A 27,251-nucleotide genomic window follows, 5' to 3' on the forward strand; every position below is an offset into this window, starting at 1 on the left:
AGATGAATGAAAATCAACAACTGTGTACACGATATAAAAGTATGTGCAAATATGCGCGATTCATGCCACTTTTCATGAGAAGTGTATCTTGTGTGTCCCTCATCACTGAACTTTGTGTATCCTGATGTTATCAATGACGTAGCTTTAATTTCCAGGAAATGTTTAATTAGGGGATGCTTTACAGTCACTGACATTTGGCCATCATCATTGTCCATGACAATCTGGAGGTAGAATTGTAGTTTGTAATTTGAGAAAGAATTTTATTTGTGAAAAGTTCAAAACTGGAATGGTGTGATGTTTAAACAACTTATTTAGGGAGTCAGAGGAGGAAGAGTATAAACACTTCGTTTTGCCATATTCCCTAAGGTTTATTCATTGTTTGCTCTTGAAATGGACATTTTATTTTAGTAAGGGCTTTTTTTTTCCTTTGAAGAGAGAAGGTTGAATTTGAAGGATTCACGTCTTTTGTCCCCTCATTTTTTCTCCTCCATCCGACAACCCACCAATCATGCATTACTCCCCTCATCTTTTTTCCTATTCATTCTTTTTTTTAAATTAAAAGAGCTATTTTTGCTTTTCAAAATGAGAGTTAGAGATATATGCCACCGCAGTTACACAGAGTAACGTTTCTTTCTTTGGATTATTTTTTTGGAGAACTTAAAAAAAACAAAAATAATTCTGCACAAAAAAAGTTACATCATAAATCGTAAACTATCACAGAAATTTATTTCAAAAAGAGCTAAACATTTCTACTTAAGACATCCACGGCACAGCTAACATAAGGATTGCAGTTAATTCAAAGGTAAGCCCTTTAATTTATATTCAAATTAAGTCAGTATTCATATTTAATAAGAAGAACTGATCATTTCACCAACCTTTATCATTAGCAGGAATATACATTTTATTCAATACCAGAAGCTGTTTGCAGATCCATTCTTAATTATGCAAAAAACCCTTATAACACAGGTACGTATAAATCTGTATGTATCGTATACATAGAAATATATACAAAATACCGTTTGGATTAAGTCTATAATTTAGACAACACAGGTTCTTAAAAGCATAAAATTTAGATAACATCTTAAATTTTTTTTTTTTTTTTTTGGCAATTGTCTTATGTTAGTACACATAGCAGGCTTCCAAGTGGTTCTTTTAGCCATGATGAGGTGTATTCATATTTGGATAGCAGTAAAGAATATAGATTTCATAATATTACCATTAGGGATTTACTCTTGAAGAAAGGAAACTGTTAAATATTCTGAGGTTTAGTGAATTTACTATTCATTTATAAGGCTGCAACTTCATGAACTTTTTCCGTGACCTCACAGGGTTTTCCAAATTACTCAAGGATTTTTTTTTTTTTTTCTATAAGAAACTTGGATTAATCTGAAGGGTGGTGGTACTTTGGTTTAGTCCAATTTTCCACATTACTTTCAGATAAACCCAAATACTGAAACATATGGGCCAAATCCAGACAGATATTTTTGACAGTGGCCTGGACTGTGTCTGTTTTGAGAGGAAAGGGGGTGAGAAAATGTCCAGACTGGTCTCCAGAACTTTCCTTCTGGAGGGGCTGGGATGAATAGCTCATTCCGAAAATGATAAGGCCTACGACATTGGAGCTATAAGCTTAACATGGGTTGATGTAGGTGGGTTAAGGAAGTTAGGGTCTTTGCAATCTTTATTTTTCCGTTTGCTTCATTTTCTTATTTGTTTTGACTTTCGCTTACTTGTTTTGCTTGTGTTATCTTTGAATATCATATGACTCTTTCTGAGCTGCCTTTAATCCCTTTTGGACTGAAGAAAGTAAAAGACATAAAACTGTGAATTCAATGACACCGCCTAGGTGTTTTGGGTAATGTGTTGTAGATGAATGGGCATTTTTGATCGCTTGTCTGTGTGAGTGTTTTGAGATGTTCTTGCCACTCTCATACTCATTTGTGCAGGATTTGAAATCATTTGGAAATACCCACTCAGTCTGCATCTGCTCCTGAGATGTGGGATAGAACACAACCACAAATTTGAAATTGTGTGTAATGAAAGGGGTGAGCGTGGGTTTAGCCTTGACTTCTTTCTTTTGGGGTCTTTAATGACAGCATATTGAATCTGGGAGATTTATTAAATGCTGCAATTTAAAATTCTTCTGTTATATTACTCAGTATAGCTGCAGAAAGAATAAGAAAAGAGGCAGGGGTTTAGAATTTACTAAATGGTTGGAAAGAAACAGAACTAGTTTCTAAAAAAAAATTTTTTTTCCCCCACACAATTCCAGAAAATGTCTAATTGTGTCCTCTCACACCCTGCCAAATTCTGGGGCAGAAATTCAGAAATGGCAGAAATGACCAAGCATAGCTTCACCTCTTCTTTGCTTATTGATATTTTAGGGAAATGTTCTTAAAGGACAATGTACAGACATGTATTGAAGGAGACTATGCCTTTGGACATTTTCAAAAACCCTCTTTCCTGTTGTTGTCATTGCTCTAGCTTGTGTGGGTAATTGTAAGGCTGTTTCTAATTCAGGTGGTTACCACCTTCAAGTTTGTAAGCAGTGCATTCAGGGTACCTGCAGCCGGAGAGCAGGGCAGAATCATTGCCAACATCTAAGGGACTCAGTCCAGCCTTGAGAAGATTATTGATGTGTTTCATTCTGCCTGTTTACACACTAACTTAAGCTGCACTTTTAATTAGCTGAGACAGTCTATAGATAAATGGTGAAATAAGATGGTAAAGTCCAACCCCAAGAGACTTTTACAAGCTCTGTGCTGTAGATAAAATCTAGATGTTTATTTTCTAATTTATTTTAGGTAATGGAGAAATATATGGAGGGGGAAATAAAAAACCCAGATGACAAAATCCTGTATTTTACAGACTGACCAAAATAGTAAGTATACCATTATGTGATTTGTCAAGATTTGTGTCTGTCCTTGACTCACAGAGGAAATGTGTGTGTGTGTGTGTGTGTGTGTGTGTGTGTGTGTATGCATGCAGTGGGCCTGTATGTGTTGGCTTCAGTGGGAATCTTTAGAATACCTTTCTTTCTTTATTTTTTATTATTTTTTAACAGCTTTTTTTTTTTTTTTTTTAGATTTTATTTATTTATTTGACAGAGAGAGACAGAGAGAGAGGGAACACAGCAAGGGAAATGGGAGAGGGAGAAGCAGGCTTCCCACCGAGCAGGGAGCCTGATGTGGGGCTCGATCCCAGGACCCTGGGATCAGGCCCTGAGCCAAAGGCAGACGCTTAATGGCTGAGCCACCCAAGCACCCCAGAACCTCCTTTCTTTAGATCACTGGCCCACAGACAACACAGACAATAGTATTTACACCTGATCTATATTCTTTCTCTTACTCTGTCAGTGTCTATAATTTTGGTTATCTTTCCTATTTCCCAAATACCCTTTTTTCACTACCATTTTCAATTTAGCGTATACATTCATAAGACGCTTAACTTGCTTCACAAGAAAATCTAAGATAGAAGCCTTTTTAAAAAAACATTATAGAGAAAAGAATCTCTCTGTAATTTGATATTGAAATGTAATTACTTTTTGTTTTTTTGATACAGCTACATAATTTTTCATTGACTCCTTAGAATGTAAAATAAATTATGTGTCCATTAATAAGCTCACATGGATACTGATGATTCAGTTCCTTGAGATTTTTGTGAGTTAGCTTCAAAAATATTAGATTATTGGAGGTAAACATGGCCTAATAATTGAATAGCAGTGTCTATGGGCTATTAAAAGATTTGATTCAAAGTTAGGTTGAGTGTAAAGGTGAATATGAGGGTAGGGATGATTATCTAGGGATCTGGTCTCTGTTTGTAATTTAAATAAATCATTTTGACAGAGACTGACTGTGGCCATGTTCAGGCTGCTGACGGTGTGAAATTGAGTTGTATGGTGGACATAAGACAAGCAGTCAAGAGAAATCCCCAAAGGCAAAATTTGTTATGTAATTGGGTCAATTCATGCATGAGAAATGCATGCTAATTGTAAACTGGTGGCGAAATTATAGTATATGAGGCAATTAGGTCTTATATGAACCCAAACAACTGATATGGAAGGATTTCTCGTTCTTTTTACATTCAGCGAACATAAAAAGCTTTCGTTAAAAGGTGAGGGAGGTAAAAATGAGAAAGACGTTCAGTGTTGACATAGAGTATTTGTTAATTTTGTTCCTTATACAAGAAGCATAACTGTTTTATAAACAATGCGAAATTTATATGAAAGCTTCTGATTTTGAGTAGTCAAGTCTAGCATACCAAGTACTTGGGAAGGAGAATAGTATGGTATTTATTTATTTCTTTTTAGATTTTAGTTTTTTAAAATTTATTCATGAGAGACAGAGAGAGAAAGAGAGGCAGAGTCAGAGTCCCTGCAGAACAGGGAGCCCGATGTCGGACTCAATCCGAAGACCCTGGGATCACAACCTGAGCCAAAGGCAGTTGCTTAACCCACTGAGCCACCCAGGCACCCTAGTATGGTATCTTTGATATGACTCACGACAGGGTTGATTAACGTAGGTGAAATAACAGATAGTTATTAGGTCAGTGGTTTAGATTTAAGCCCTTGAAGGCTAGCATTTTCACAGAGTGTGAATTTATATGTCACTTTAATCGACTGTACCTTATCTCCAACTTAACTACTAACTCCGGTGTTTTCCTGAGTCATAGTGGGTTGGTAGCATTATCTTTAAGGCAAAGATCAAATATGTCAAAGAAAGTGATAGGACAATAACACGTATTTTCTTATAATACCTAACACATGTATGAATGCTTATTTGTTTCAAAACACTTTGACATACCCAGTCTAATTAGATCCTCTGAACAACCTCTCCTCAGGGAAAGTATAAGGAATACTTAGACTTTCATGAGAACAACGTACGGAAAATCACCCCTTGGTCCTTTCTCAGGTCCAAATCCGTGGTTCCCCTGACACCTGGTTCTGCTTTATTTTTCCACCTAGGGCAGAACTTCAAAGGTTGATCTCTTCTTTTTATCCTCCGATTTGTAGCCACAGTCGCTTAGAGAAACAAATACGGCCCAGACCAGTAATTTCTTGTGCCTGGCAAGTATAAGAGTTGGGGCTGTATAATGGCATTGTCTCAAGGGGAGGTGGGAAGGGCCCCCCTAATAAAAGAATTAACACACATGACTTTTTTTTTTTTCTTGGAAACAGAGATTAAGGATCCAGCACCTCATTTCTGAAGATTCCTGTTTGTGAAATCCCTTTCCCCCATGACCTTCTTTTCACTTTCCCTGTGTTTAGGCCCTTTCTCCTGCCTGAGTAGGACCTCCTGAAGGGCCTTCTCTCCTTCCAGGCTCCTTCTGCTGCTTTTCCATTGTATCTTAAACACTGTCACCAGATGAGTCTTTCTAAAATATCTCTTTCATCAAGACCCTAATTATGATTCACTAGGAACTTCCCTCGGAGTACCACTCTGCATAGGACCAAGTCTCATCTCCAAAGCTCCTTCATTCTGACTCTAAGGACCCTTCATGATCTGCTCCTGAATTATTTTTCACCTAATGTTTGGCTGTCCGTCAACACTGTTCCTCTATTTCTTTTACGCCTGACCAGCTTACTCTGTTCTGGGCTTTTACATGAGTCAGTCGTCTTGTTTGGAACAATTTCCCAGTGTCTGTAAATGACCCTGGGCCCACACTCAGACCCCAGCTACAGAGATCTTTCTCATCCCTGAACCACGGGAGTTCTTTTTCAATGGCACCCTTAGCTGTCCTGCTCATTTCACACGTCACGTTCCACAGTTCGGTTTTCACGGGCATTTCACTTGCAATGTGTTTTGCCTCTTTAGCTTCATGAAGATGAAGATCATCCACATCTTTTTCAATTTATTTTTTGCATCCCTACGAATGCATATCATGACGCTTTGTACTTTCCCTTTCTTGTCACATCCTGAATTTAGGCCTCTCTGTCCCTTGCGTGGGTTATGGGAATGTCTTTAGACTGTTCTTGCCTGCCACAGTATTGCCTCTTTTCCCTCCTGAGCTGTTCATGTGGTTTCTTGCAAGTTCCTAAAATGCACGTAGGATCATGTCACTCCCTTCCTTAAAATCTGTCAATGGCTCCTTATTGCTTTGGGGACAAAATGTGAAACGTTTAGCATGGGAAATGAGACTGTCCCTGGTTTATTACCAGCTGAGATCTCCAGCCTGGGTGTTCCTCTTGGACCCTGGGCCCTGTGCCCTTCATGCTTCCACCTGGAAGGCTGTTGGTACCCTTTCCCCATCCATCCTATGCCCAGATGCTGCCTCCTCTCCCTGGCCTTGCTCTTCCTCTTGCTGCCCTGGGAGTCTGTGTTATGAGCTATCTTCCTGCTAGACTGAACTCTATGAAGATTCAGGCTGTCTTTTTCTCTGTAGCCCCAGCGCCTGCCCCAGAGCAAAATCTGATCAATGGATGAATTAACTTCTTGGGCCAACATATCTTCTTCCCTGGGCTTTTCACTGTGCCCAAGGCTGCCAGCTCTGGGATGTTCCAATAAACTCTTCCAATAGACACACCCATTTTGATACCTGCTAGCCTTGTGTGTGTTTCATCGTATAATGGAGATTATTACAAGGAGTTCTAATATTTCTAGAATTATTTTAATCAAAACATCTCTTTTGGATCTGCATAGTACACATTGATTTTCTTCCCTAAAATTCCCAGTTCTTTCCTTCATTCCATCATTCTGTAGCACAGTGCAGTTGCCTAACAAATACTTGTTCAGTAAATGACTGAATTCTTTTAAAAAGGTATTATTTCCTCAAGTTTTTTTCTTTTTCTTTTTCTTTTTCTTTTTCTTTTTCTTTTTCTTTTTCTTTTTCTTTTTCTTTTTCTTTTTCAGGAGAGTCTGCCTTACCATCCACTTCTCAGTCTAGGCAAATACAATATTTCCTAGGATATACACCACAGTCAGGTAGGGAACGAGCACATCCTTTCAACACAAAATTGCTAATGCCTAGAATAGTGCTTGACAGAGAGCAGGTGCTAAATAAACATATCTTGTGTAGGGACACCTGGGTGGCTCAGTCGGTTGAATATCTGACTCCTAATTTCGGTTCAGGTCATGATCTCAGGTTCGTGAGACTGAGGCCCCTGTCCAGCTCTGCACTGGGCGTGGAGCCTGCTTACAATTCTCTCCCTCTCTCTTTGCCCCTCCCCCTGCTTTTTGCACTCTCATTTCCTTTCTAAAATAAATAAATCTTTAAAAAATGTATGTTGAGCACGTGAATGAAGCAGTAGCATTTAAGATATTGGCTAATTTGCACACTCTTTCTCTTGAAGCCTCTGTTTGCAGGGCGGTTCTTAGCTTTTAAAGTTGCTTCGAATTTGTCATTTGTTTTGTGTCACTTCATAAACACCTGTTCTTCACTTTTCCCACTTTTACGTAAATATTCAGTGATTTCTGTAGTTTCATCAAAAGTTTATGGCAGTATTCTCTCAATAAAGCAGGAATATTGGCTTTCTAATGTGACATGTGACAATTTCACTGTATTAGAAATCCAAGGACTGCCCCTGTTTCAAAATGTCGTAGTTGGGGAATTCTTTTGGTGTCGAAGTACCTGAAAAATATGGGGCTTGCGTTAGTCTGCTCAGGTCGCCATAACAAAATACTACAGGCTGTGGGACTTCAACCACAGAAATTTATTTTCTCACAGTTCCAGAGGCTGTGATCTAAGCTCAAGATCCAGGAGGGTTGATTTCTGGTGACAGCTCTCTTCTTGGCTTGCAGAGCGCTTTCTTGCTATGTCCTCCAAGTATGTGCATGAGAGAAAGAGATCTCTGGTGTCTCTTCCTCTTCTTGTAAGGACCCCAGTTGAATTGGATCAGGGCCCCAGGCTTTCACCTTGTTTAGCCTTAATTACCTTCTTATGGGCTCCATCTCCAAATACAGTCACACTGGGACTTAGGGCTTCAAGACATGCGTTTTGGGGGGACACAATTCAGTCCAGAACAGGACTTAAATGAGAAATGATCTGCATACTTCATAGGTAACTTTGAGATAATTAAGTAACAAACATCTTGTAATCGTAAGCTACTATCATCAGCCAGTTTTTTTAGTGGAGATAGATTACACCACCTGTTGCCATTCCAGGAAAACTGCTATATCCAGTTTTTAGATTTTTTCCTATTTTCAAACTGAACAATTTTAACAACAGCAACAGCAACAAAAATGTTCCTTCAAGGTCCTATTTCTAGTCCTTAATTGGCCCTTGTGAGCCTCTTTTTATTTGTGGTCTCGAGCCATGGTCATTTATAGAAACAAAGATAGTGTACGGTAGTAATTATGTTTTTAAGTTTTCCAGGTCTCGGTGGAATTATGGAGCTCGGAATATAGGTTTCACATGTCCTGTGCTGGCATTTTGGCCTGGCCAGACATGAGGGAAAAGGAGGGCAGAGGTGTGACAATAGAAAAGAAATATTCCTACGCCACTGGGAAAGTCAAATAAAGATGAGCTTTTTAAAAAATGTTGCCATTTTCAGTGCATTATACAAATTACCATGAGAGACTATGGACTCTGGGAAACAAACTGAGGGTTTCAGAGGGGAGGGGGTGGGGGAATGGGATAGGCTGGTGATGGGTATTAAGGAGGGCACGTATTGCATGGTGCACTGGGTGTTATACGCAAGTAATGAATCATGGAACTTTACATCAAAAACTAGGGATGTACTGTATGGTGACTAACAGTATAATAAAAAAAATATTATTAAAAAAAAGATTAAAAAAAACAAATTAAAAACTTATAAAGTATCTGAATTTTCTTCCAGATTTTATTATACCCTTTGGGGCACACCTACAGTGAGCACATACTGAATGTTAAAGAAGAGCTGGCACTCTGACCTGTATATTTGTGGAGTCCCCAAATGTGACTGTCATCAATAATTATGCCACATCATTATAACTTCAGTGGATTTTTGCAGGTGGGTTTAAAACTGTTGTCTTTCCAATTAATAAGTGTAATGGTCGCATGTCATTTTAACTTATTAAGAGGTCATGAATCAAAGGAGACATTATAAAGAGACTTAATTAGAACCCATTGGTAACCCAAGCCAAGTTTATACAATGAAAGAAAATTGCACCATTGGAAGTTAGAAGCAAGAATGTCTTTCTTTTTGAAAGCATATGCAGATATGTCCTCTAATTTGCATTCCATTTCCCTAGAAGAATTATGTCATGAGAATTGCTTTCCTTTATTTTTTGCTCGTTCTTTCTACTGTAGCTTCCTTTTTCTTTCACCATCATCAGGTCTGTGCTGTAGCCTTTTTTGTCTTCTGTATGAAATGATATGCAATACTGTTTGTAAAAGGATATGTCTGAATTTCTGTTTGAAGGGTCTGTTGCTTTTGTGCGGGACCCCCAGGCGTGGTTCCAAGGACAAGAAGCAAGAAGTGATGACCATTTTTTTTTGCTTGTTTGTTTGCTCCTATTTCTGATTGATTTTTCCTCTTGTGGCTGTATTACCTATAACAGTCAACTTTTGATGTGTTCGAATTCATCTTTTGTGTCATGGCATTCTGAGAACAAGGAAAGTGGCAGAGTTTGTCCGTTTAGGAAACTATGAAATAGAGTTGAGATGTAGAAAAAAGAATTAAAGAAAAATACCTTAGAAAAGTCATGCTGTTCTTCTTAACACTTGTTATTTTTGAGAGAGGCAATTGACTTCCCCAAGACAAAGTGATTTAAATATTTACTTTTGTTGTATAATTATAATGAGAACGTGGAGGGCAGGCAGCATTTCCTGCTCATGTTTGAATCTTCCAGAACGATGCTTTCACTACAGCTAATAGGATAGAAATGGAAGTGGCCTTCACATGGGCATGTGTTTGTTCTTTAAACATTTGCTGGGGACCTCACATTGCACCGGGCCCCGTTGATGGCAGAAAAAACGAGAAACCACATTTTGCATGGCATTTATGCTCTTGCTCGAGTGCATGAAGTGGCTGGGGAAGGTTTTCACTGGAGCCGGGGAGTCTTCGCACCCTATAAAGGCGAGGACGAGGGAGAAGATGGTGTTGAGAGGACCAAGGGAAAGAAGGAATATGGTAAGGTTCAGAGCACCTAGCGTCTACTTGTCAGAGTGTGGAGGTAGACACCATTACTGAAATGTAAATTGAGACAAGATTGGTGAATGAGTGGTCTTATCTGTTCAAATATGTGTATTTTTGGTATCTACCAAACAAAAAACATCTCTAAAAGAAACCAGTTTTGAAAACAGTTACTGACTTAACAAAAATTTTCGAGTGTTTACCAGACACTGGGCACTTCGCCAGGAGACGGGGTGGGAGGCGAGGGGGCGGATATCATGAGAAATAAACTAGATATGACCCCTGACCTCACGGAGCTTGGTGTTTACCCTCTCATGGGCACGCGGATAATTGCCGCAGAGTAAGATAAATGCTTGATAGAGGGAAACACTGTGCTATTATCAGAGGGATAACCAGCCAGCTTTGGGAGGTAGAGGAATGGAAACCTTGCCAACGCTACTTTAAAACAGTTTTTGAAGGATTTTACTGAATCATTTTTTTGAATAGTGATTCTTGCTGTTTGTTTGTATAATAGGAGCCATCAATTTTGCTTTTAAGTTTGCCTGTCTCCCTTCGTCTGTTTTCTCTATTCCCCGTTTGCCTGTCAGTGTGGGTGTCAGGTAAATATCATTCAAAATTAATCAATGTATAGAAGAGTATCGATCAGCTTATTAATTTCAGGGTGGTTAAGAAGATCAATATATAAATATATTTGCATTCATTTAAAAATTCAGACACATGTTCTCTGCCTTCCGGTTTTTAGTACTTAAGATGAAAAGTTTTGAAAGTAAAACTATGACCATTTTTCTTCTACTCTTTCATACTCCCACCCTCCATAGGGATAGTTTTGAATTAAAAGCTTCTCAGGACTGGGTCCCAAATATTAAGAAAACATTTTGCATTTTAAAAATATACAGGGAACGCCTGGGTGGCTCAGTTCATTGAGCATCTGCCTTCGGCTCAGGTCATGATCCCGGGGTCCCAGGATCGAGCCCCACATCGGGCTCCCTGTTTAGCGGGGAGTCTGCTTCTCCCTCTGCTCCTCTCCCTGCTCGTGCTCTCTCTCTCTCTCAAATAAATAAACAAAATCTTTAAAAAAAATTAGAAATATACATGTATCTGAGTCACATATACACGTGTTGCATATGTTTTGCACACTTACGTTGAGTGTCCACACACCTTTGAGTGGAGAGCTACTGAAAGCTAGTGGTAAACATTGGTTCGCGCTGTTTGGTTTCCACCTTTGGTGTTCTTGGCCCAATCTGTGCTGACAACAAACCTCTGGGACGTCCCCTCAGTGCTGTGGGGTCTTTTCCTGCCAAATATTGTTCTCTTGCAGGATTAAATAGCTGAATCAGTGTGGCCTGAGTCTTGTTCCTGCTGAGAATATGAAGACTCCTGCAGGTTGTAATACAGATTAGCTGGTGAGAGCTCTGTTGGAAAAATAAAGTGCGTTTCCCTAAATGAATTTAACAACTGCTGTGAACCTTTTTGTGTCCTCTAGCATGAGTGTGTGTGCTGGCAGTTAACCACTTATTTCCCTCATTTTCCCCCAAAGTTGTGCCTGCCCACTCCTGGGCATTTATTGTAAACATTTTCATAACTTTATTTCACATTTCTGTTTCACCAGAAGAAAGCATTTGACATGTTAAAATGATTAACTGTTGTTCATCATTATTTATTTAAGGAGGAAAACCATTTTTTTCTGAAATTATATAATGGGTTTGATGTTACTTACATAATTAAACAACCACATCACTGGCTTATTTAGAGTAAACTGATCAGCATATTGCATTTTGATCACAAGCTTTACATTATTGGTCAAAAATTTGGAGATACTTAACAAGGGGCAGGAAGGACAGAATGGCCGAAATGATTTATATTGTTTCCAACCTCCATCCTATTACTATTTCTGCTTCTCGGGGTAGATCATAACCTTGGAGGGTTCTGAATTCCACAGTGATTATGGTGCTTCCCTTTAAATGAAATAAAGTAAGGAAATCCACACCAGTACAGCTAACCTCGAAAGCAGAGTCCACACAGTAACCTGGAAATGAATCGTTGTTGGGTTTTCTGATTGCGGGCTTCTGGATAAGTTCATCGAACTCGTCTCTCTTTTGGGGGACCCTTACCTCGCTTGTGGACGAAGCATGTGCTCATCTGCTCATGAGGCAGCCGTCCCATCTGCTGCCTATACAGTTACTCGTTTGTCTCCTGACACCTCGTGTGCATGCGTGTGTGTGTGTGTGTGTGTGTGTGTGTGTGTGTGTGTGATTTCTCAGGACAAATGTCTGTGACTGCCTTGTTAATGGCAGAGCATGACACAGTGGTAATACGGTTCACCTTATCAGTGCTGTATCTATTTTGCTTCCATAGGTTATTACTGTGATTATTACTATTAATATTCCAAAAGTTAAATGATTAGTTAAATTATTTTTTTAACTTGTTGGCATAAATGCACCAAACACTGGGGGTAAAAAAATGTACCGAGAGAAGGCATGAGAAGAAGGGAGGATATCGGTTTGGCAACATTTAGCGTGTCTTCATAAAATAGCCTCTGTTTTGCAGCTATCCCATATGAGGGTGTTAGGTGTTAGGCAAACTACTACCTGACCTTAATTTCTGGGTACTTTGGAAGTTAGCTTGCAGCTTCACTGTCAGTAAAGAACTGGGGTCACGACGGAGGTCTTCTGTCCGCTAACCTGGTTTGCCTTTCTTTTTGGATGCTTGACTCTTCGAGTCACGTTGGTGGCACTGTTGAAATTTGCAGTCCTTCCGATTTTGACTTTCAAGGTGCATTAAAAAAAGGAACTTTTAAGCATTAAACCGTAAATCCTCTAAAACATTATCAGTGGCTCAAAAAATTTAATCAGTTCAAGTGGACAAAAATATTAATGCATGATCCTTAGCGAATGTCAGTGGAACGTCCGTGCCTGGGATTGTTCAGTATTAGGACTAAATCCCCCTGTTTGGCTTCTTGCACCGTTAAAGCACACATGGTCTATAAGGACTTACGCTCATTCGGCAGTTCTGGACTCAGGTAGGAGCACAACAATCTCTATGTCGCTGTACATCCTTCTCCGTGCTCACATGACACCCATTCTCTGAAGAGAGGACAAGGATGGGCGCAAACATTCGCGAAGGCCACTCTGTGTTGGGCATAGCCTTTCCCATTTATTTCACCTGTTTTCCTCGACAGTCCCCAGAAATAATTGTCATTACCCTCACGGCACAGATGAAGAAACAAAGCTCAGAGAAAATAGGCAAGTTGCCTGAACACACACAGCCAATAAAGACCAGAGCTGGGATTTTAGGGCACTTTTTTTTTTTTTTTTTTTCTGACTTCAAAATGCAGGATTCTCCTTTATACCAGAATTTTAGGATCATGGCTTATATGTGGTTTCTGGAGCCCTCTGCCATAGAGCAAATGTCAGAGACAGGAGGTTGTTGTGTTGTTGTTAATGCCAAAGTTGATTTATCCTTAAATGGCATTTTGGAGGTCATATAGCCATCTTAGGGCCAAATTTAGAAGTTTCAAATTTTTTAACACTGGGAACAGAGCTCTATGAGTAGAACCTTCCATTCACATGTTCTTTATGTGTCGGCATACAGAAAACTTTTGCCTGGCCCCCAGCCGCTTGAGCATGGGAGTTAGTCATGTGGTACTTGATGTTAAGGTTTAATGCGTACTCCCCTTTAGGATATATTTACCTTGCTTGTCCTACCCTCCTCTGCAGGGGCCTGCTCCGTGCTTGGCACTGTTTCAGGAGCTGAGGATACAAGATTGAAGCATAGGTCTCTCTTAGCTCACGACACAGAACACGACTCCCACAAGCGCGTTGAGAGAGAGCTGTGGTTTTGGGGTCTGGGCAGCCCGGACTCAGGCACCTGTCCCGGCTGGGGTTTGAGGATGGTCACAAATGGCTTACACAAGAAGGTGGCATGAGATGAGTTTCAAAGGATGAATAAGGATAGAAGCAAGTGAGAAAGAAGTGATGGTGAACAGCGGGTGGCAAAAACATCCTGCGGGGGGATCAGCGTGTGTCGGGAGTTTGAGAATGGACCTGCGTGGTACGTTTGAGGAATCGTGGGTACGAATTTTATCCTGAAGATTTTGGGGAGTACCCAAAAGATTTTTTTAGCGGGAATGACACCAGATGTTAAGGTTACTATTTGTATAAGTGTTGGGAGTGGCTTATGTATACTTGTTGTCAATCTGGCCCTTCTCTGGGTGGGATTGCCCTGTCATCATCTCTGTGGGATCTTGAAGCCCCTCCTGCCTGGCTGTCAGGCCTGGGATGGTTATAGCACTAGTATTTGTAGGGGTCTGCTTTTGGAGAACAAAAGAAGAAAATAATGAGTTCTGGTATCTCTATTTTTATGCTATGCCAATAAAAAAAAAAAGAACTTAAGCAGTTTCATCGCGTGGGTTTAGAACTGAATGACAAACGTCGAGCACAGGTGTCTGTATGGTATGTAAATAGGGCAGTGGTGTGTTCACGCCCCAACTGTGATACAAGCTTGGGATGGCTAGTCTCCGACACAATGTCAGGTTGGCAGGTCTGAGAGTGTAAACCCGTATAAATATGTATGCCTTTAGCATTGCATGCAAATGCTGCGTTAGTTCCATACAAATATGGAGAGAAAAATCTCAGTTCACCAAACTGTCTGCCGTGAGGAGCGGGGGAGTTCTGGTAAACTTATTATTATGTTTCAATAAAGGTGACGCCTAAACCTTTGTTGCTTTGTTGCCAGTGTCCCCAAAAGTTAGATGACAAACCACAGTGCAGCTAACTTTAGCTCAAAAAAATGTAAATGCCTTTTGCTCATTGAACAGGCCAGAGGTGACAGACGTTGATCAGCACAGATCACTCTATGGGGCAGGCAGATGGTTGGAGAGGTGACCTCCCGAGTCCCTGTTATCCTCAGGACACCGTCTGGAAGTGATATTTCTGGAAGTTTATGAGGATGCCTGTTTGAGACTGTTCACCTTTGATTACCTTTGGGTCCTCAAGTCAGAATGCACAGGAACAAAATCCTCGTAGCTGAATCATTTTGAATGACTTAGTTTTATGTGTGTAAGGAATCGAGGACTGGATCCTAGTTAAAAGCAAAGGAAATTTGTTTTGAATTGTAGCAAGCTATCTGAGTAAGAAACAAGAAATAACTTCCTACAATATATGAATTATATGAGAAAGTCTTAAGGCTCTTTTGACTTTTAAAATGACCTATTTTAGCAGAGCATTATATCTCCATCATTATGCCTCTTTTCGTCTATGTCTCAAAAGGGAAGGATCATAGTTGATGCTTATTTTAAGTTGAGAGGATCAATGAAGGCCTGATGGAAAAGCCCTTTGTGTGATGTAGAAGAAAGACACCGTTAAGTAAAAATATGAAATCAAACTCTATGGAGACAGGTACACGGAGGGGTGATTGATTGGCTTTCCTTTTGGGCTTTTTGTAATTTTATGAAAATGTAATTCAGAAACACGGGGAAAGCCGTGTAGTCTGGCTTGGGAGAGTCGGGGAACTGCGTGTATCCCAGTGTAGGGGAGGGGAGAGCAGCCGTCGTCCCTCGACACTTGGCAGATACTCATAAGTCTCTCCAGATCACACATCAAAAGCCAAGTGGTGGTAATTACTCCTGAGGCTCCTAAATGTTACGTTTTGAAATGGGAATTAATACCAGGCAAAAAGTGCCATGTTTTAGGAAAGATCCAGTTTTCTTCTTCCTCATGGTTTTGTTCTTTTAAAAAGAATTATTTGAGATGAACCGATATGTATGGCCCCAAAAAGAAGTCAACCTAACCTTATTCATAAGGTGGGAGAATGTTGAAGTCTGGACAATGTTGCACTCCAAGGTCATTTTGAAGGACGGGATGTGCAATAATTAGAACAGGCAGAAATTAAACCACAATGAACAGTAATCCTAAAGAAAATTAAAACACAGAAAACACTGCATTATTTATTTGGATTCAATGGGAACTTGCCAAGGGAGAGGCAGCTGGCTTTCTGCTCTTTGAAATGTTTGTAGACTAGAGGAGAAGCTGTCAATCAGAGTTAAGCCCTCACTTAATTCTTGCTCTTAGGCCAGATCTAACTGTATGGTGAAGTGGGGGATAGACATAGTTAACAACGTGACTCGGGACAGCAGAGACACAGACCCTTGTGACAGGTAGACCGGAGCTTGGATTCTGTCTACGCCAATTTCATCATCACCACCTGCCATTTAGGCTCTGTCCTCAGACCTTGGGGCCTTAGGGGTTGATTTTAGAGGCAAACAAGGCCTGGCTTTGAAGGACAGCATCTGCCTTCAGCTCAGGTCATGATCCCAGGGTCCTGGGTTCAAGTCCCGCATCGGGTTCCTTGCTCAGTGGGGAGCCTACTTCTCCCTCTGCCTGCTGCTCCCCCTGCTCCTACTCTCTCTGACAAATAAATAAATAAAACCTTTAAAAAAACAAACAAAAATCTGTAACTTCTGAGATTATTATAAGAATTACGTATTAGCTCTTATTTGTAATTAAAACACTTGGCAGAGTGCTCAGTAACTGGAAGTTTTGTTATTGCTGTGAAATAAATTAGAAATTGAGACACGATCTTGGCATAAGAATGTTTAAAGAGTCACTTTGTTTTGTCTTTGGAGAAAAACGAATAGTATTTCCAGCCTTCAAACTGATCCCATTTATATAACAATTTATTTTATTTTATTTGGACTTCCTTGAAGTAACATTATTTTGATTACTGTCGCTCACAGTTTTGTATGAAACATAATCATGAAACAGGTTGCAAAATTTTCCTGGGAGCTAATGTCCGTTATAGAATTTTCACTGATGAGCATAGAACTTGATCCTTTTAATGAGAATAAGCATACTGACTTAATGATTCCCATGTATTCAAGGTGAAAAAAAATTCTCATTAATGCAGCTTGGCACAACACATATTATTATAAGTTCGCAAATGAATTGTTTCCCAAGTTAGGCTCAGGACCCTGCGATTTTCAGAGAAATCCTTAATGATGTCTTGCTTCCTCACAAGCATTAGGATAAACATCAAGGTTATTTAAATGTCAGCATTTAAATAGGATGAAGGAGATGGAAGGAAGATGGAGGAGAACCTATATTTCTGTTGCAGTTCTGTATTTTAATTTAAAAGGGTAGAAACTAGCGCTTCAATTCTGCGTCTGCTTCATTAAAGGGCACATAGTCCAGACTTAGGTTTGGATCTGAAGGAGATCTGTCAGGGTCCATGGCAATTTCCAGGCTATGTGGATACGGGAAGGCACCTCACTGCGATGGGCTTGCTCGCGGGGGGCGTCCCCCGTTCTGTCATCTGTACTCTGGCGTTCCGTGCGCAGTGACTTTGATAAAGAGAAGCCGATAATCATCTATAGCGTTAGTTACTGCTAGTATTACTCATGGGCTTACTCTTGCCGTCCGTCATGCTTAGCACGGTCTTGGCAAGTCCAGAATTTCTGCTCTTTTTCATCCAGAAATGCATTTATTTTGTGACCATTGTTATGGATAACCATGCTGTGTATTACACATAATCCGAGACTGAGAGAGGAGTCTAGATGCTTCTGCAGGGCGACTCTTAGGGCACTTTCCACAGTGTGTCAAAGGCCTGATTGAATTTTTTTTCTCCCCAGCCAGGTAGACTGTGGTTCCGTGAGCTCAGGGAATGTGGCCAGTCCTATTTTTAACCTCAGCACCAGACGTAGTGCCTGGCATGTATTAGCATCCAATAAATGTTTTAATGAATAAATAAAACTGTGTGGCCTTTTGCCTCACAGTCGCACGGCACATAAGTTTACTTTCAGACTCACTTCCACTCAGAACTCTTAATGAGGCCCTGACCTGTTTTGCCAGACGCCTGGCTCCCTTCTCCTTCCGTTTTTCTCCTAGCAGAGATGCATTGCAATGTCTCAAAGATTTGTCTGTTAAGGAATTATGGGGGACGTTGTCTGCTCTGACTTACCTGAGTCAGAACAGGTTAAGGGCTGAAATCAATAGTCCCCAGTTCTGAGCACAAGAGAGGTGTTACTTCTCTATCGAGAAATGGGCCGATGCAGCCAGGCAACAGACAGGATGGTGTGGGGGCCTGCTTCGTGCGTTCAGTGATGCAGGCCTCTTCTGTTCAGTGTCTCCGCTACCCCCTTGGGTGTGAGAGTGCTGCCCTGGGTGAGTTACATCTAACAGGTAGGCAAACGGAGCAGGGAACCGTGGTGGGTCACGAGTGGTCACAGGGGCTGGGGCTGGGAGCTGTGAACTTCACATCCATCCACATTCCACGGGACAGAGTTCAGTCGTGTGCACTTGTCTCACTGCAGGGGGTCAACGAGGAAGACAAAAAGGTGGAACTGGTGGCCATCGTCAGTCCCTGTCACAAACCTTTTATCAGTAGTCTATCCTTTTAGACGAGGCAGAAATACCGTAGTCCTCCCTTATCTGTGGGGGATACATGTCAAGACCCCAGTGGACGCCTGAAACCACTGATAGTACTGAACCCTATATATACTATGTTTTTGTCCTATGCATACATACCTACGATAAAGTTTAATGTATAAATCAGGCACAGTAAGAGATTAACGACAACGAATGATAAAAGAGAACAGTTATAACAATATACTGTAATAAGAGTGAAGTGAATGTGGTTTCTCTCTCTCTCAAAATACCTCACTGGACTGTGCTCGCCCTTCTTCTTGTGACGGTGTGAGATGACAGAAGGCCTGCATGAGGAGGTGAAGTGAGTGAGTGGCGTAGGCACCGTGACCCAGTGTCAGGTCACTACTGACCTTCTGATGGTAAGTCAGAAGGAAGATCATCTGTTTCTGGGCCATGGTTGACTATGAGTAAGCGACACTGTTCAAAGCGAATCCGCAGGTGAGGGGGGACTGTATAGTGCCGACTGTTTGGTGCGTCCATTCAGCCTTTAAAATGCTTGCCATGTTCTCACAAGAGCTGAATTTGAGTTTCAGGGAGAAGTAGGCATTCTTTATGGTAGAATTAATACTTTGAGTTGAGAGCCCTTTTTCTCTCTTGTTTTGACTGTAGACCCATCAAGCCTAGTTCAGTCCCAGATGAGACTGATACCTAGTCTAAGGTGAGCAGTGAGACCATGTCGTAGTATGATGAAGAGTGGACAAAAGTTCAAGTGTGAAATCCAGACTTGATTTTTTTTTCAAAGTTAATGAAAAAATATTTTTAAGTTAATTTGTACTATCACAAAAAGTATAAAAGTAAAGAAAGTAAAACTCGTAGTGTACCCAGCTGGCCATATCCTAAACTGAGAAGACTCACATGGTGTCTAGGAAATTATTTCCTCAATACCCGTCTCCCCCCGGTAAGAACCTTAGCCTGTCCCCATTTGAAAATCGGAGCTGGCTGGAAGACAGCTGCCAACTGCCAATGGACAACTGTGTTGTGTCCAACTTTATTAAGCCATGGAGATTTATTGTATTTTTTTAAAAACTGAGATATAGTTAATATGTAACATATTAGTTTCAAGTGTACAGCATAATGATTTAATATTTGTATATAGTGTGAAATGATCTCCACAGTAGGTCTAGTTACCATCCCTCATCACACATAGTTACATTTCTTTTCTTGTGACAAGAACTTTTTAAAAAAATTAATTTATTTATTTGAGAGAGAGAGAGCATGTGGAGGGGGCGGGGAGCAGAGGGAGAGAGAGAATCTCAAGCAGACTACATGTCCAGCACGGAGCCCCATGCAGGGCTTGATCCCACAACCCTGAGATCGTGACCTGAGGCGAAATCAAGTCGGATGCCCAGTCGACTGAGTCACCCATCTCGTGACAAGAACTTTTAAGATCTACTCTCTTAGCAGCTTTGAAATATACTCTGCGGTATTGTTAAGTGTAGTTATTATTCTGTATGTTATCTCCCCAGGACTTACTTATTTTAGACCTGGAAGTTTGTACCTTTTGACCACCTTCACCCATTTCGCTCATCCCCTACCAGTTGCCTCTAGTAACCATCGATCTGTTCTCTGTGTATTTTCTTTTGTAATTTTTTTAAAGTTTACATTTACTTGCCATGACTGTGCGTGAATCAGACGTATAATGTAATGGTATACAGGTAAGTTTTGAGGATGGTATATTGTGAAAATTATTTTTGAGTCATATTCTTTGTGAAAAAGCTAGTTTCTGAGACCATTGAGTGACTTAAAAAATTGACATTTCCTTTTGGGCTCATATGTAACAATTCACGAATTTGCTCTAGAAAAGAACTTAGTTCATTTCAGCTCAGGAGAGATACATCTAAGTGTAAAAGTTATGAATAATCTGAAGGCTTCAAAGAGTTTGTGGAAATTCCCAATTTTTTACTACAGGATAGCAAACACACTGAGAGAATCTGGCCTCTTCCAATGGGTTCTGCCTTTCTTTTTTTTTTGTCATGCAAACTTGTGCATGTATTTTATGAAGTGTTAATGCAGTTAGTATCTAATGTTCCTAATTTATGCAATTGGATATTTCATAAATGGGCTTTCTGCATGCAAGCATTTGTACACATTAATATTTATGCAAGTATTCAAATCAATGCAAGGGCATCTGTCTGCCTATGTGATAAAAATATGCATATGCATGAACATTTGTACCAGGGGATAAGTCCCCAAAGTTAGTGATTGCTGAGGTTACAGTTTTCAACTTTTGTCCTCTTGACAAAATTTCTTTGACTAGAAAAGACATGCAGAGAAATAGCACCGTCATTAATATTGACAAATGAAATCGTTTTATTTAACTGTATTAAATAGATGTAAATGACAAGTCTATGAAAGTTTCTTTAATCAGCAATGTCATGTGTTTTAGAAAATGTGGCATTTGTCACAAAGAGCATGTATTCTCATATATTGCCAATACAAAGAATATGCTGTTAGTAGTGAAATAATTTTTGTCAGAAATATTTTATTTCTTTATTATTTCTTTACTTATTTTAGCTTGAATTTGATCCTTAGCACAAACAGTACGGGAGTTCCTGGGCTGATTTTAGGATGCATATACGAATGTAAAAGGTGATGTAAGAGGGGTGGGGGTACGAAAAATTCTCATTCAAGTCCTCATGATCACTGTTGATGCACTTGTCCATGACATCACAGGGGGTTGTGGTTCGGGCACCTTTCCCAGGATGGAAACCCCAGTCCCTGGGGCCCAGCCTCCCTGGGCAAACTAGGGAGCCTTCCCTAGGAGGCCAGGCCCTTCCAGGGCACTGCTTTGGAGCATTGCGATTGATAGGCCTCATTGCTTGGCGATCTACTGACTGACCTCCATCCCACATCTTTGTTAGTCTAGAGGAAGATCACTCCTTGATCTCTTCATACTTCTTCTTCTTTTTTTTTTAAGATTTTATTTATTTATTTGACAGAGAGAGACAGCCAGCGAGAGAGGGAACACAAGCAGGGGGAGTGGGAGAGGAAGAAGCAGGCTCCCAGCAGAGAAGCCCGATGTGGGGCTCGATCCCAGAACGCTGGGATCATGCCCTGAGCTGAAGGCAGACGCTTAACGACTGCACCACTCAGGCGCCCAGATCTCTTCATACTTCTAATTCTGCTTTGTCTACTCATTAGGTTCAACTGGCAAAGTGTTTCTCTTAATTTATAAACTTAGTTGTTGGTGCCCATGTTTGTATTTTATGGCAGGCCCAACCCCCAGAGTTGATTCTGAAATATCCGTTTTGCAGTTTAAAGATGTGTTAAAGATTTTTCTTCTATCTTTCATTTTTTTTTCTTTCTTTCTTTCTTCCGTCCTTCCTTTTTCTCTTTCTTTCTTTCTTTGCATTCCTTTGCTGAGGAATTTGCAATCTCCCAGCTGTTTGGAAGGAATTGAGAATTGCGGTGTGCCTTTGTCATGCTTGAGTGACATCTTCCCAGTAAAATTTTTGTTGGCTGGCTTTAAGCTGAGATGTCAGGGAATTAGTGCTGTTTTTGTTTTGTTTTTCTTATGGGAAAAGAAAGGTTGAGAATTATGAATGGCTTAGGTATGAATTGAAAGGAATTGCTTGCTCAGTTATGCTGTCCTTTCTCAAAGCCCCAGTAGTGCTTGTTTTCCATGATTCACTGAAGGGAAGGTGCAGGGTTTGTGTCTGTGTGTCATATGTGGAGGGCAAGGCTAACACTATCCATGTGACAGAGGTGGCTGGTTAAAATGTTCTTGACCTCTAATGGTCATAGAGTGTTGCATGCTTCGGATGTTTTCTAGTTATATCATTCTAGGCAAACCCCATGGTATAGAGACTGGGCCTGGATCCCATATGGTTCTTATGAATTGGAGGAGACTCAGAATGATTTGCAAGGATTTTGTCTTGTTGGTCTTTACTTGGTCCGCCTCTAAGCAAAGTCCCTCTGTTCAGGCACAAAGCAGAGGGGGCATCAAGCGTAGAAATTTTCCGGTGGGAAGGAGTTCTGTATGTTGTGGGCATGGGGATAAGGCTAGAGTGAGCAAAGGAGAAAGTGTGTAGCATGTAAAGGACAGAGAAGGCAGGGCCATGATAAGAGTTGGTATTTTACTCTAGCTACAGTGGAAGCCATTGAAAATTTTAAAGTAGGAGCGTGGCACAATTTGATTTACATTTTCCAAAAGATTACTTGGCAGATGTGTGGGGAAACAAATGGATCACATGGGGCCAAGAATGAACACAGGGAATGATTATGTGGACAGGTAAGGTAGGCTGGTTTGGACTAAGCCGGTGGTAGAAATGGAGAAAAGAGGACAATTCTGTGTTTTTTTTGGAGGTGGGTCTCCTTCAGCTTCGTGTTGAAGAATGACATGTGGGGAAGGAGGGAGCAGAGAAAACAGAGGCGTGTCCTAGAATTTTGGTTCTAGCAAATGGGTGAGTGGTGTGGCCATGTCACTTAGACGAGGGAGACCAGGGAAGAAGCAAGTGGCGGAAGGCAGAAATGCCACTTGGTTGGATCTGGACATCCACACGGAGGTGACCAGTAAGCTCTTCTCCCTGCAGCATGGGAATTCACAGGAGAGAGCAGGGAAGGAGGTATAAACTGAAGCGAGACATCAGCACCTAGATGGTATTTCAAACCCTGGAATAGCCTGAGGTTGCCTAGAGAGAAAAAGTGTAGAGATGAGAAGGGGAGCCAGGACCAAGCCCTCCACTCTCTACCTTGCAGAGGTCTGCTGGAAGGGGAAGAAGGAGACAAGGTGGGTCTAGGGAGATGACAGAGAAGTTAAGGTAAATTAGGAAACAGAAACCAAGGGAGGAAAGCATTTTTAAAAAGGACAGAGCTCAAATGGCAAATGCTGCCAAAGGGTCAAATAGAGGGAGGGCACTGAGAAGCTCATTAAATCTGGCCATCTAGGGAGTTGCTGACCTTGGCAAGGGTAGTTTCAGTGGCGTTGTGGGGAGGAGGGTCAGGTTGGAGTGGGAGATGATGAATTGGAAATAGTGAATAGCAGTAACTTGTTCAGTAAGTTTTGCTGTGAAGGGCAGCAAAGAAGGGACTGAAGCTGGAGGTAAATGTCAGGTCAAAATATTTTTGCTATATTGATCTTTCTGTTGTTGTTTGGTTTTCATATGAGAGCTACCAAAGCATATTTGAATTAACATTGATGGAATCGATCCAGTGGAGTTGAAGCTGATGATATGGTAGGGGGGAAGCAGGGGGAGAGAGAGAGAGGGAGATAGGGATGGCAGGAATCGAATTCAAAGCACACGTGAAGGGGTCGCCTTTGATAGGATCCAGGAATGCTTCTTCCTCTATACCAGGAGGGAAAGCAGAAGGTGAGAAGTGGCAGAGGGCGAAGCTCTTGATTTTTCTGGATCTGTGCCTCTGGGCTCTGCTCACTGTACCTTTCCACTGCCTTCCTCTGATCTCCTCTTTCTCTGTGTTTCAGAGCTGGCTCAGCACGAGTCCGCTCTCAGCTCAATTACCCATCCTGCATACGTCCAAGTCCTTCTGTGGGCCTTTTCAAGTAATGGTGTAGCCAGACTCATTCTGGAATAAGTCTGAGTAATTCTTTTCCCTTGATGCCGCGCTGCCCAGGAGGGTAGCTGACTGGCCACATGTGGCTACAGAGTGCCCGAAATGTGGCTTGTGTAATGGAAGAATTGAACATTTAATTTTTTAAAATTTAACATTAAAACTGATACTTGATTCAATTATTAGAAAACTTTTACTATGATTGGGATGATTTAGATATCTGAATCTATACCAAGTATCTTTGATAAAATTTAGCATCTGGATTGTGAGTATAAGTTGTACACTGGGGGCGCCTGGGTGGCTCAGTCAGTTAAGCATCTGCCTTTGGCTCAGGTCATGATCCCAGAGTGCTGGGACTGAGTCCTGCATTGGGCTCCCCGCCCTTGGCAGGGAGTCTCCTTCTTCCTCTGCTACTATCCCCACTTGTGCTCTCTGTCTATCAAATAATTAAATAAAAGTCTTTTAAAAAAAACTTAAAAAAAATAAATTGTAGCCTGATTTCCAAGACTTAGCTAAAAAATATATAAACTCACAGATAGCTTTATATTGACTGCATGCATGTTAAAAGGACAGTAATTTGGATATGTTGAGCTAAACTATATTGCTAAATTAATTTCACTTGATTTTAAAAATATTCTTTTTTTAAAAGTGCCTCTTAGGAAAGATCAAGTTAATACGTAGCTTACATCACATTTCTATTGGATGGTACTGTTTTGCGGGCTGTGCCTTTAAGAAAGGCTCCTATTTTAGGTATACACTTGGTCCTGACTGCGTAGGCGTCAACCGTATCTCACCCTAAGAAGCAGTGACTGTTTAGGAAACATGACCTCTCAAGGTTGGTGCAAAACCGGGATTTGAACCCCAGCTCTCTGGCTGCCCCCAGGCTGTGCCCTGGACCGCATGCCACATGGAAGTCATTTGTGCATTCCTGCTCTCGAGTTCTTTTGTGTTTACCCTAGCAAAGGATATTTACATGGACCCTTAAAGACAGAATTTGGTTTTTAACTGAAGCGGTTGAAATTATGACTCTCGGGATATGGTTTTAATGTACTGTTACTGACTTGGCTTTGATTTGACTGAGGATACACAGTTTACAGTTAGGCCTCTCTCGGTCCTTGAATTCAAAGACTAACCGTCAGCTCTTTCATGTGTCTTATTTACTACTAATGATGACCACCGTTTGCTCCGTGCACTGGGTCTCCTATTGCCAAGTGCCGGCAGGCACTTCGTCCATCATTCCGTATTTGATGATTCCCTCCTTTCGTCTTGCGACTGTTCAGCTTTCATTAAGAATCCCCGTGAAGAAAAGGTTTATATACTTCTTAGAGGAATAATTCAAAATTACTATAAATTTCACACAGTTAAGCTAATGTCTGTGATCTACCACAGTGTTCCGTGGGCCTCTGAAGGTCAGTACGTCCCAAACTGAGCTCGTTATCCTTTCCTCTTATTCTTCTTTATTCCCTGTCTCATTTGGTCTCATTGCCACACATTCAGTCACCAGCCAGAAACCTCCACCATCTCCAGCTTCTGCTCTTCCATCGGCCCCTGCAAGCAGCCATCCGTGGTGTTCGAGCGATGTTCCCAGCCCCTCCAGCCCCACATCCCTTCCTTCCACCCACTGCTACTGCCCAGCCAGACCTTCGGCATCTCTACCTTTTCATCTGGCTCCAAGCCATCTGTGATCTCTTTCTGAAGAGGGGCCTTTGTGTCTCACCTTTGAGTCCTGGGGTCTGAGAGGACAGCTTGTGCTATTGACAGGAGTATTCATAGGGTGTGTTTCTCTCTTCACGGGCAGCTATCCTCCCTCACTCCTGAATCCCGTTAGCAAAGCTTATCGGGATGAGTCTTCGGCAGGGTGCATGATCAGCATCGCGCTGCAGGCTCTCGCTGAATGCAAGAGTGCACGTTATGCCCACGTACCGCCTTGGCTCACACAGATCCAACGAAAATCTCTCCCTGGCCATTCCAGCTAATGAGGGACAGATTTCTTTCTTGGAGTCTAAGTCCTGTAGTAATATGTCCCTCGAGAATAGAATTGGCTGGAAATCCCTAGAATAGGATATATAATACTCAATAACCTTGGGACAAACTGTGGGTAATTTCCATATAGGTATAAATATAAGCTGAGCACTTGGCTCATTGTTTATGGGCCAAAGCTTGCAATAGGAAATTAAAAAGAAAAGAAAAGAAAAAGTGAAAAAGGGACTGCGAAAGAAGCAGGATTTCATATAATCACATCCCAAGTTTGTTTAAGTCCTCTTTGAAAAATAAGTCAAATTTTGTAAGGATAGCAGAAGAATCCCATGAATATAAAGCACGCCTACATCTCCATGTTACCGTTTCTTCAGCGTTTACCTTGGGTCTCTCTCCAAACAGGATATAATTTCAGAACTGAGTCTACAACCATCCTGCCCCTGGTGAAAGGGGAATAGTTATTTCTGTCTACAGCATAGCAACAAGATACCAGTAGCTACTCAGGCAATTTGGGGGGGCATCAGATGAAGAGATATTGGTATTTTTATATGGCATATAGGATTTCATAAGAGGTATAATGGGGAGTTTAGTTAAAATGTTCTTTTCTGCTCTGTCTCAATTTACTGGTGGCAAGTCTTGGAATGGTGGGTCCCTATAGCTGCCCCCCACCCCCCAGGTCCCCTGATGAATAAGAATATTGTGAAAAGCCTTAGAACTTTTGAAGAATGAGTGGATTTTTAGCTAGAGGCAAAGTAGAAACTTTGTACTGTCAGTTAGAGAAAGCTCTCTCTGCCTAGATTCTCTGACATGAATCAATAGTCAATACGGTAACCCCCAACTCAAAATGGTGTGCTCTTGATTTTGTTTTTTAAATTTTGTTGTTCTCCCTGGAATTCCAATAGTTGGGTTCAGTGTAGTTAACGAACATCTCCTTTTCTAAAAGTGAAAGCTAAGGACATGCCAGTAATTCATATAATAATTGAGGTCTAGAAGAAGAGAGAAGCTAGAAGAGAAGCTAAGTGTGTTTGGTAGAGAGAGGAATCCATGCTTTTGGAGAGTGGATGCTTTGGGAAAGGGGACAGAGCAGGACCAGTGAAGAGGAGAAAGTGAAGGATTTGGAGCAACTCTGCCCTGAGGACAGGGAAACCTTTGGGGTCCAGGGTACTGAGTTGTAAGAGGGGAAAGATAGACTTGCTTTTTCAGAATGTTCCCAGGAGTCATCCTATGTTGATATAAACGGTGCATCCATATGATGGAATATTCTGCAGCCATTAAAGAAACAAGGTAGATTCATG

At 41.1% G+C, this 27,251-nt stretch overlaps 1 protein-coding gene across 2 annotated transcripts in view; it reads left to right on the forward strand.

Annotated features, from left to right (window-relative positions):
• Positions 1–27,251, forward strand: part of NEBL (nebulette) — a 336,480-nt gene that overhangs the window by 174,470 nt on the left and 134,759 nt on the right. The window lies entirely within an intron of this gene.

This window comes from Ursus arctos, unplaced genomic scaffold (assembly GCF_023065955.2).
Source record: "Ursus arctos isolate Adak ecotype North America unplaced genomic scaffold, UrsArc2.0 scaffold_30, whole genome shotgun sequence".
In the NCBI taxonomy this organism is placed as follows: domain Eukaryota; kingdom Metazoa; phylum Chordata; class Mammalia; order Carnivora; family Ursidae; genus Ursus; species Ursus arctos.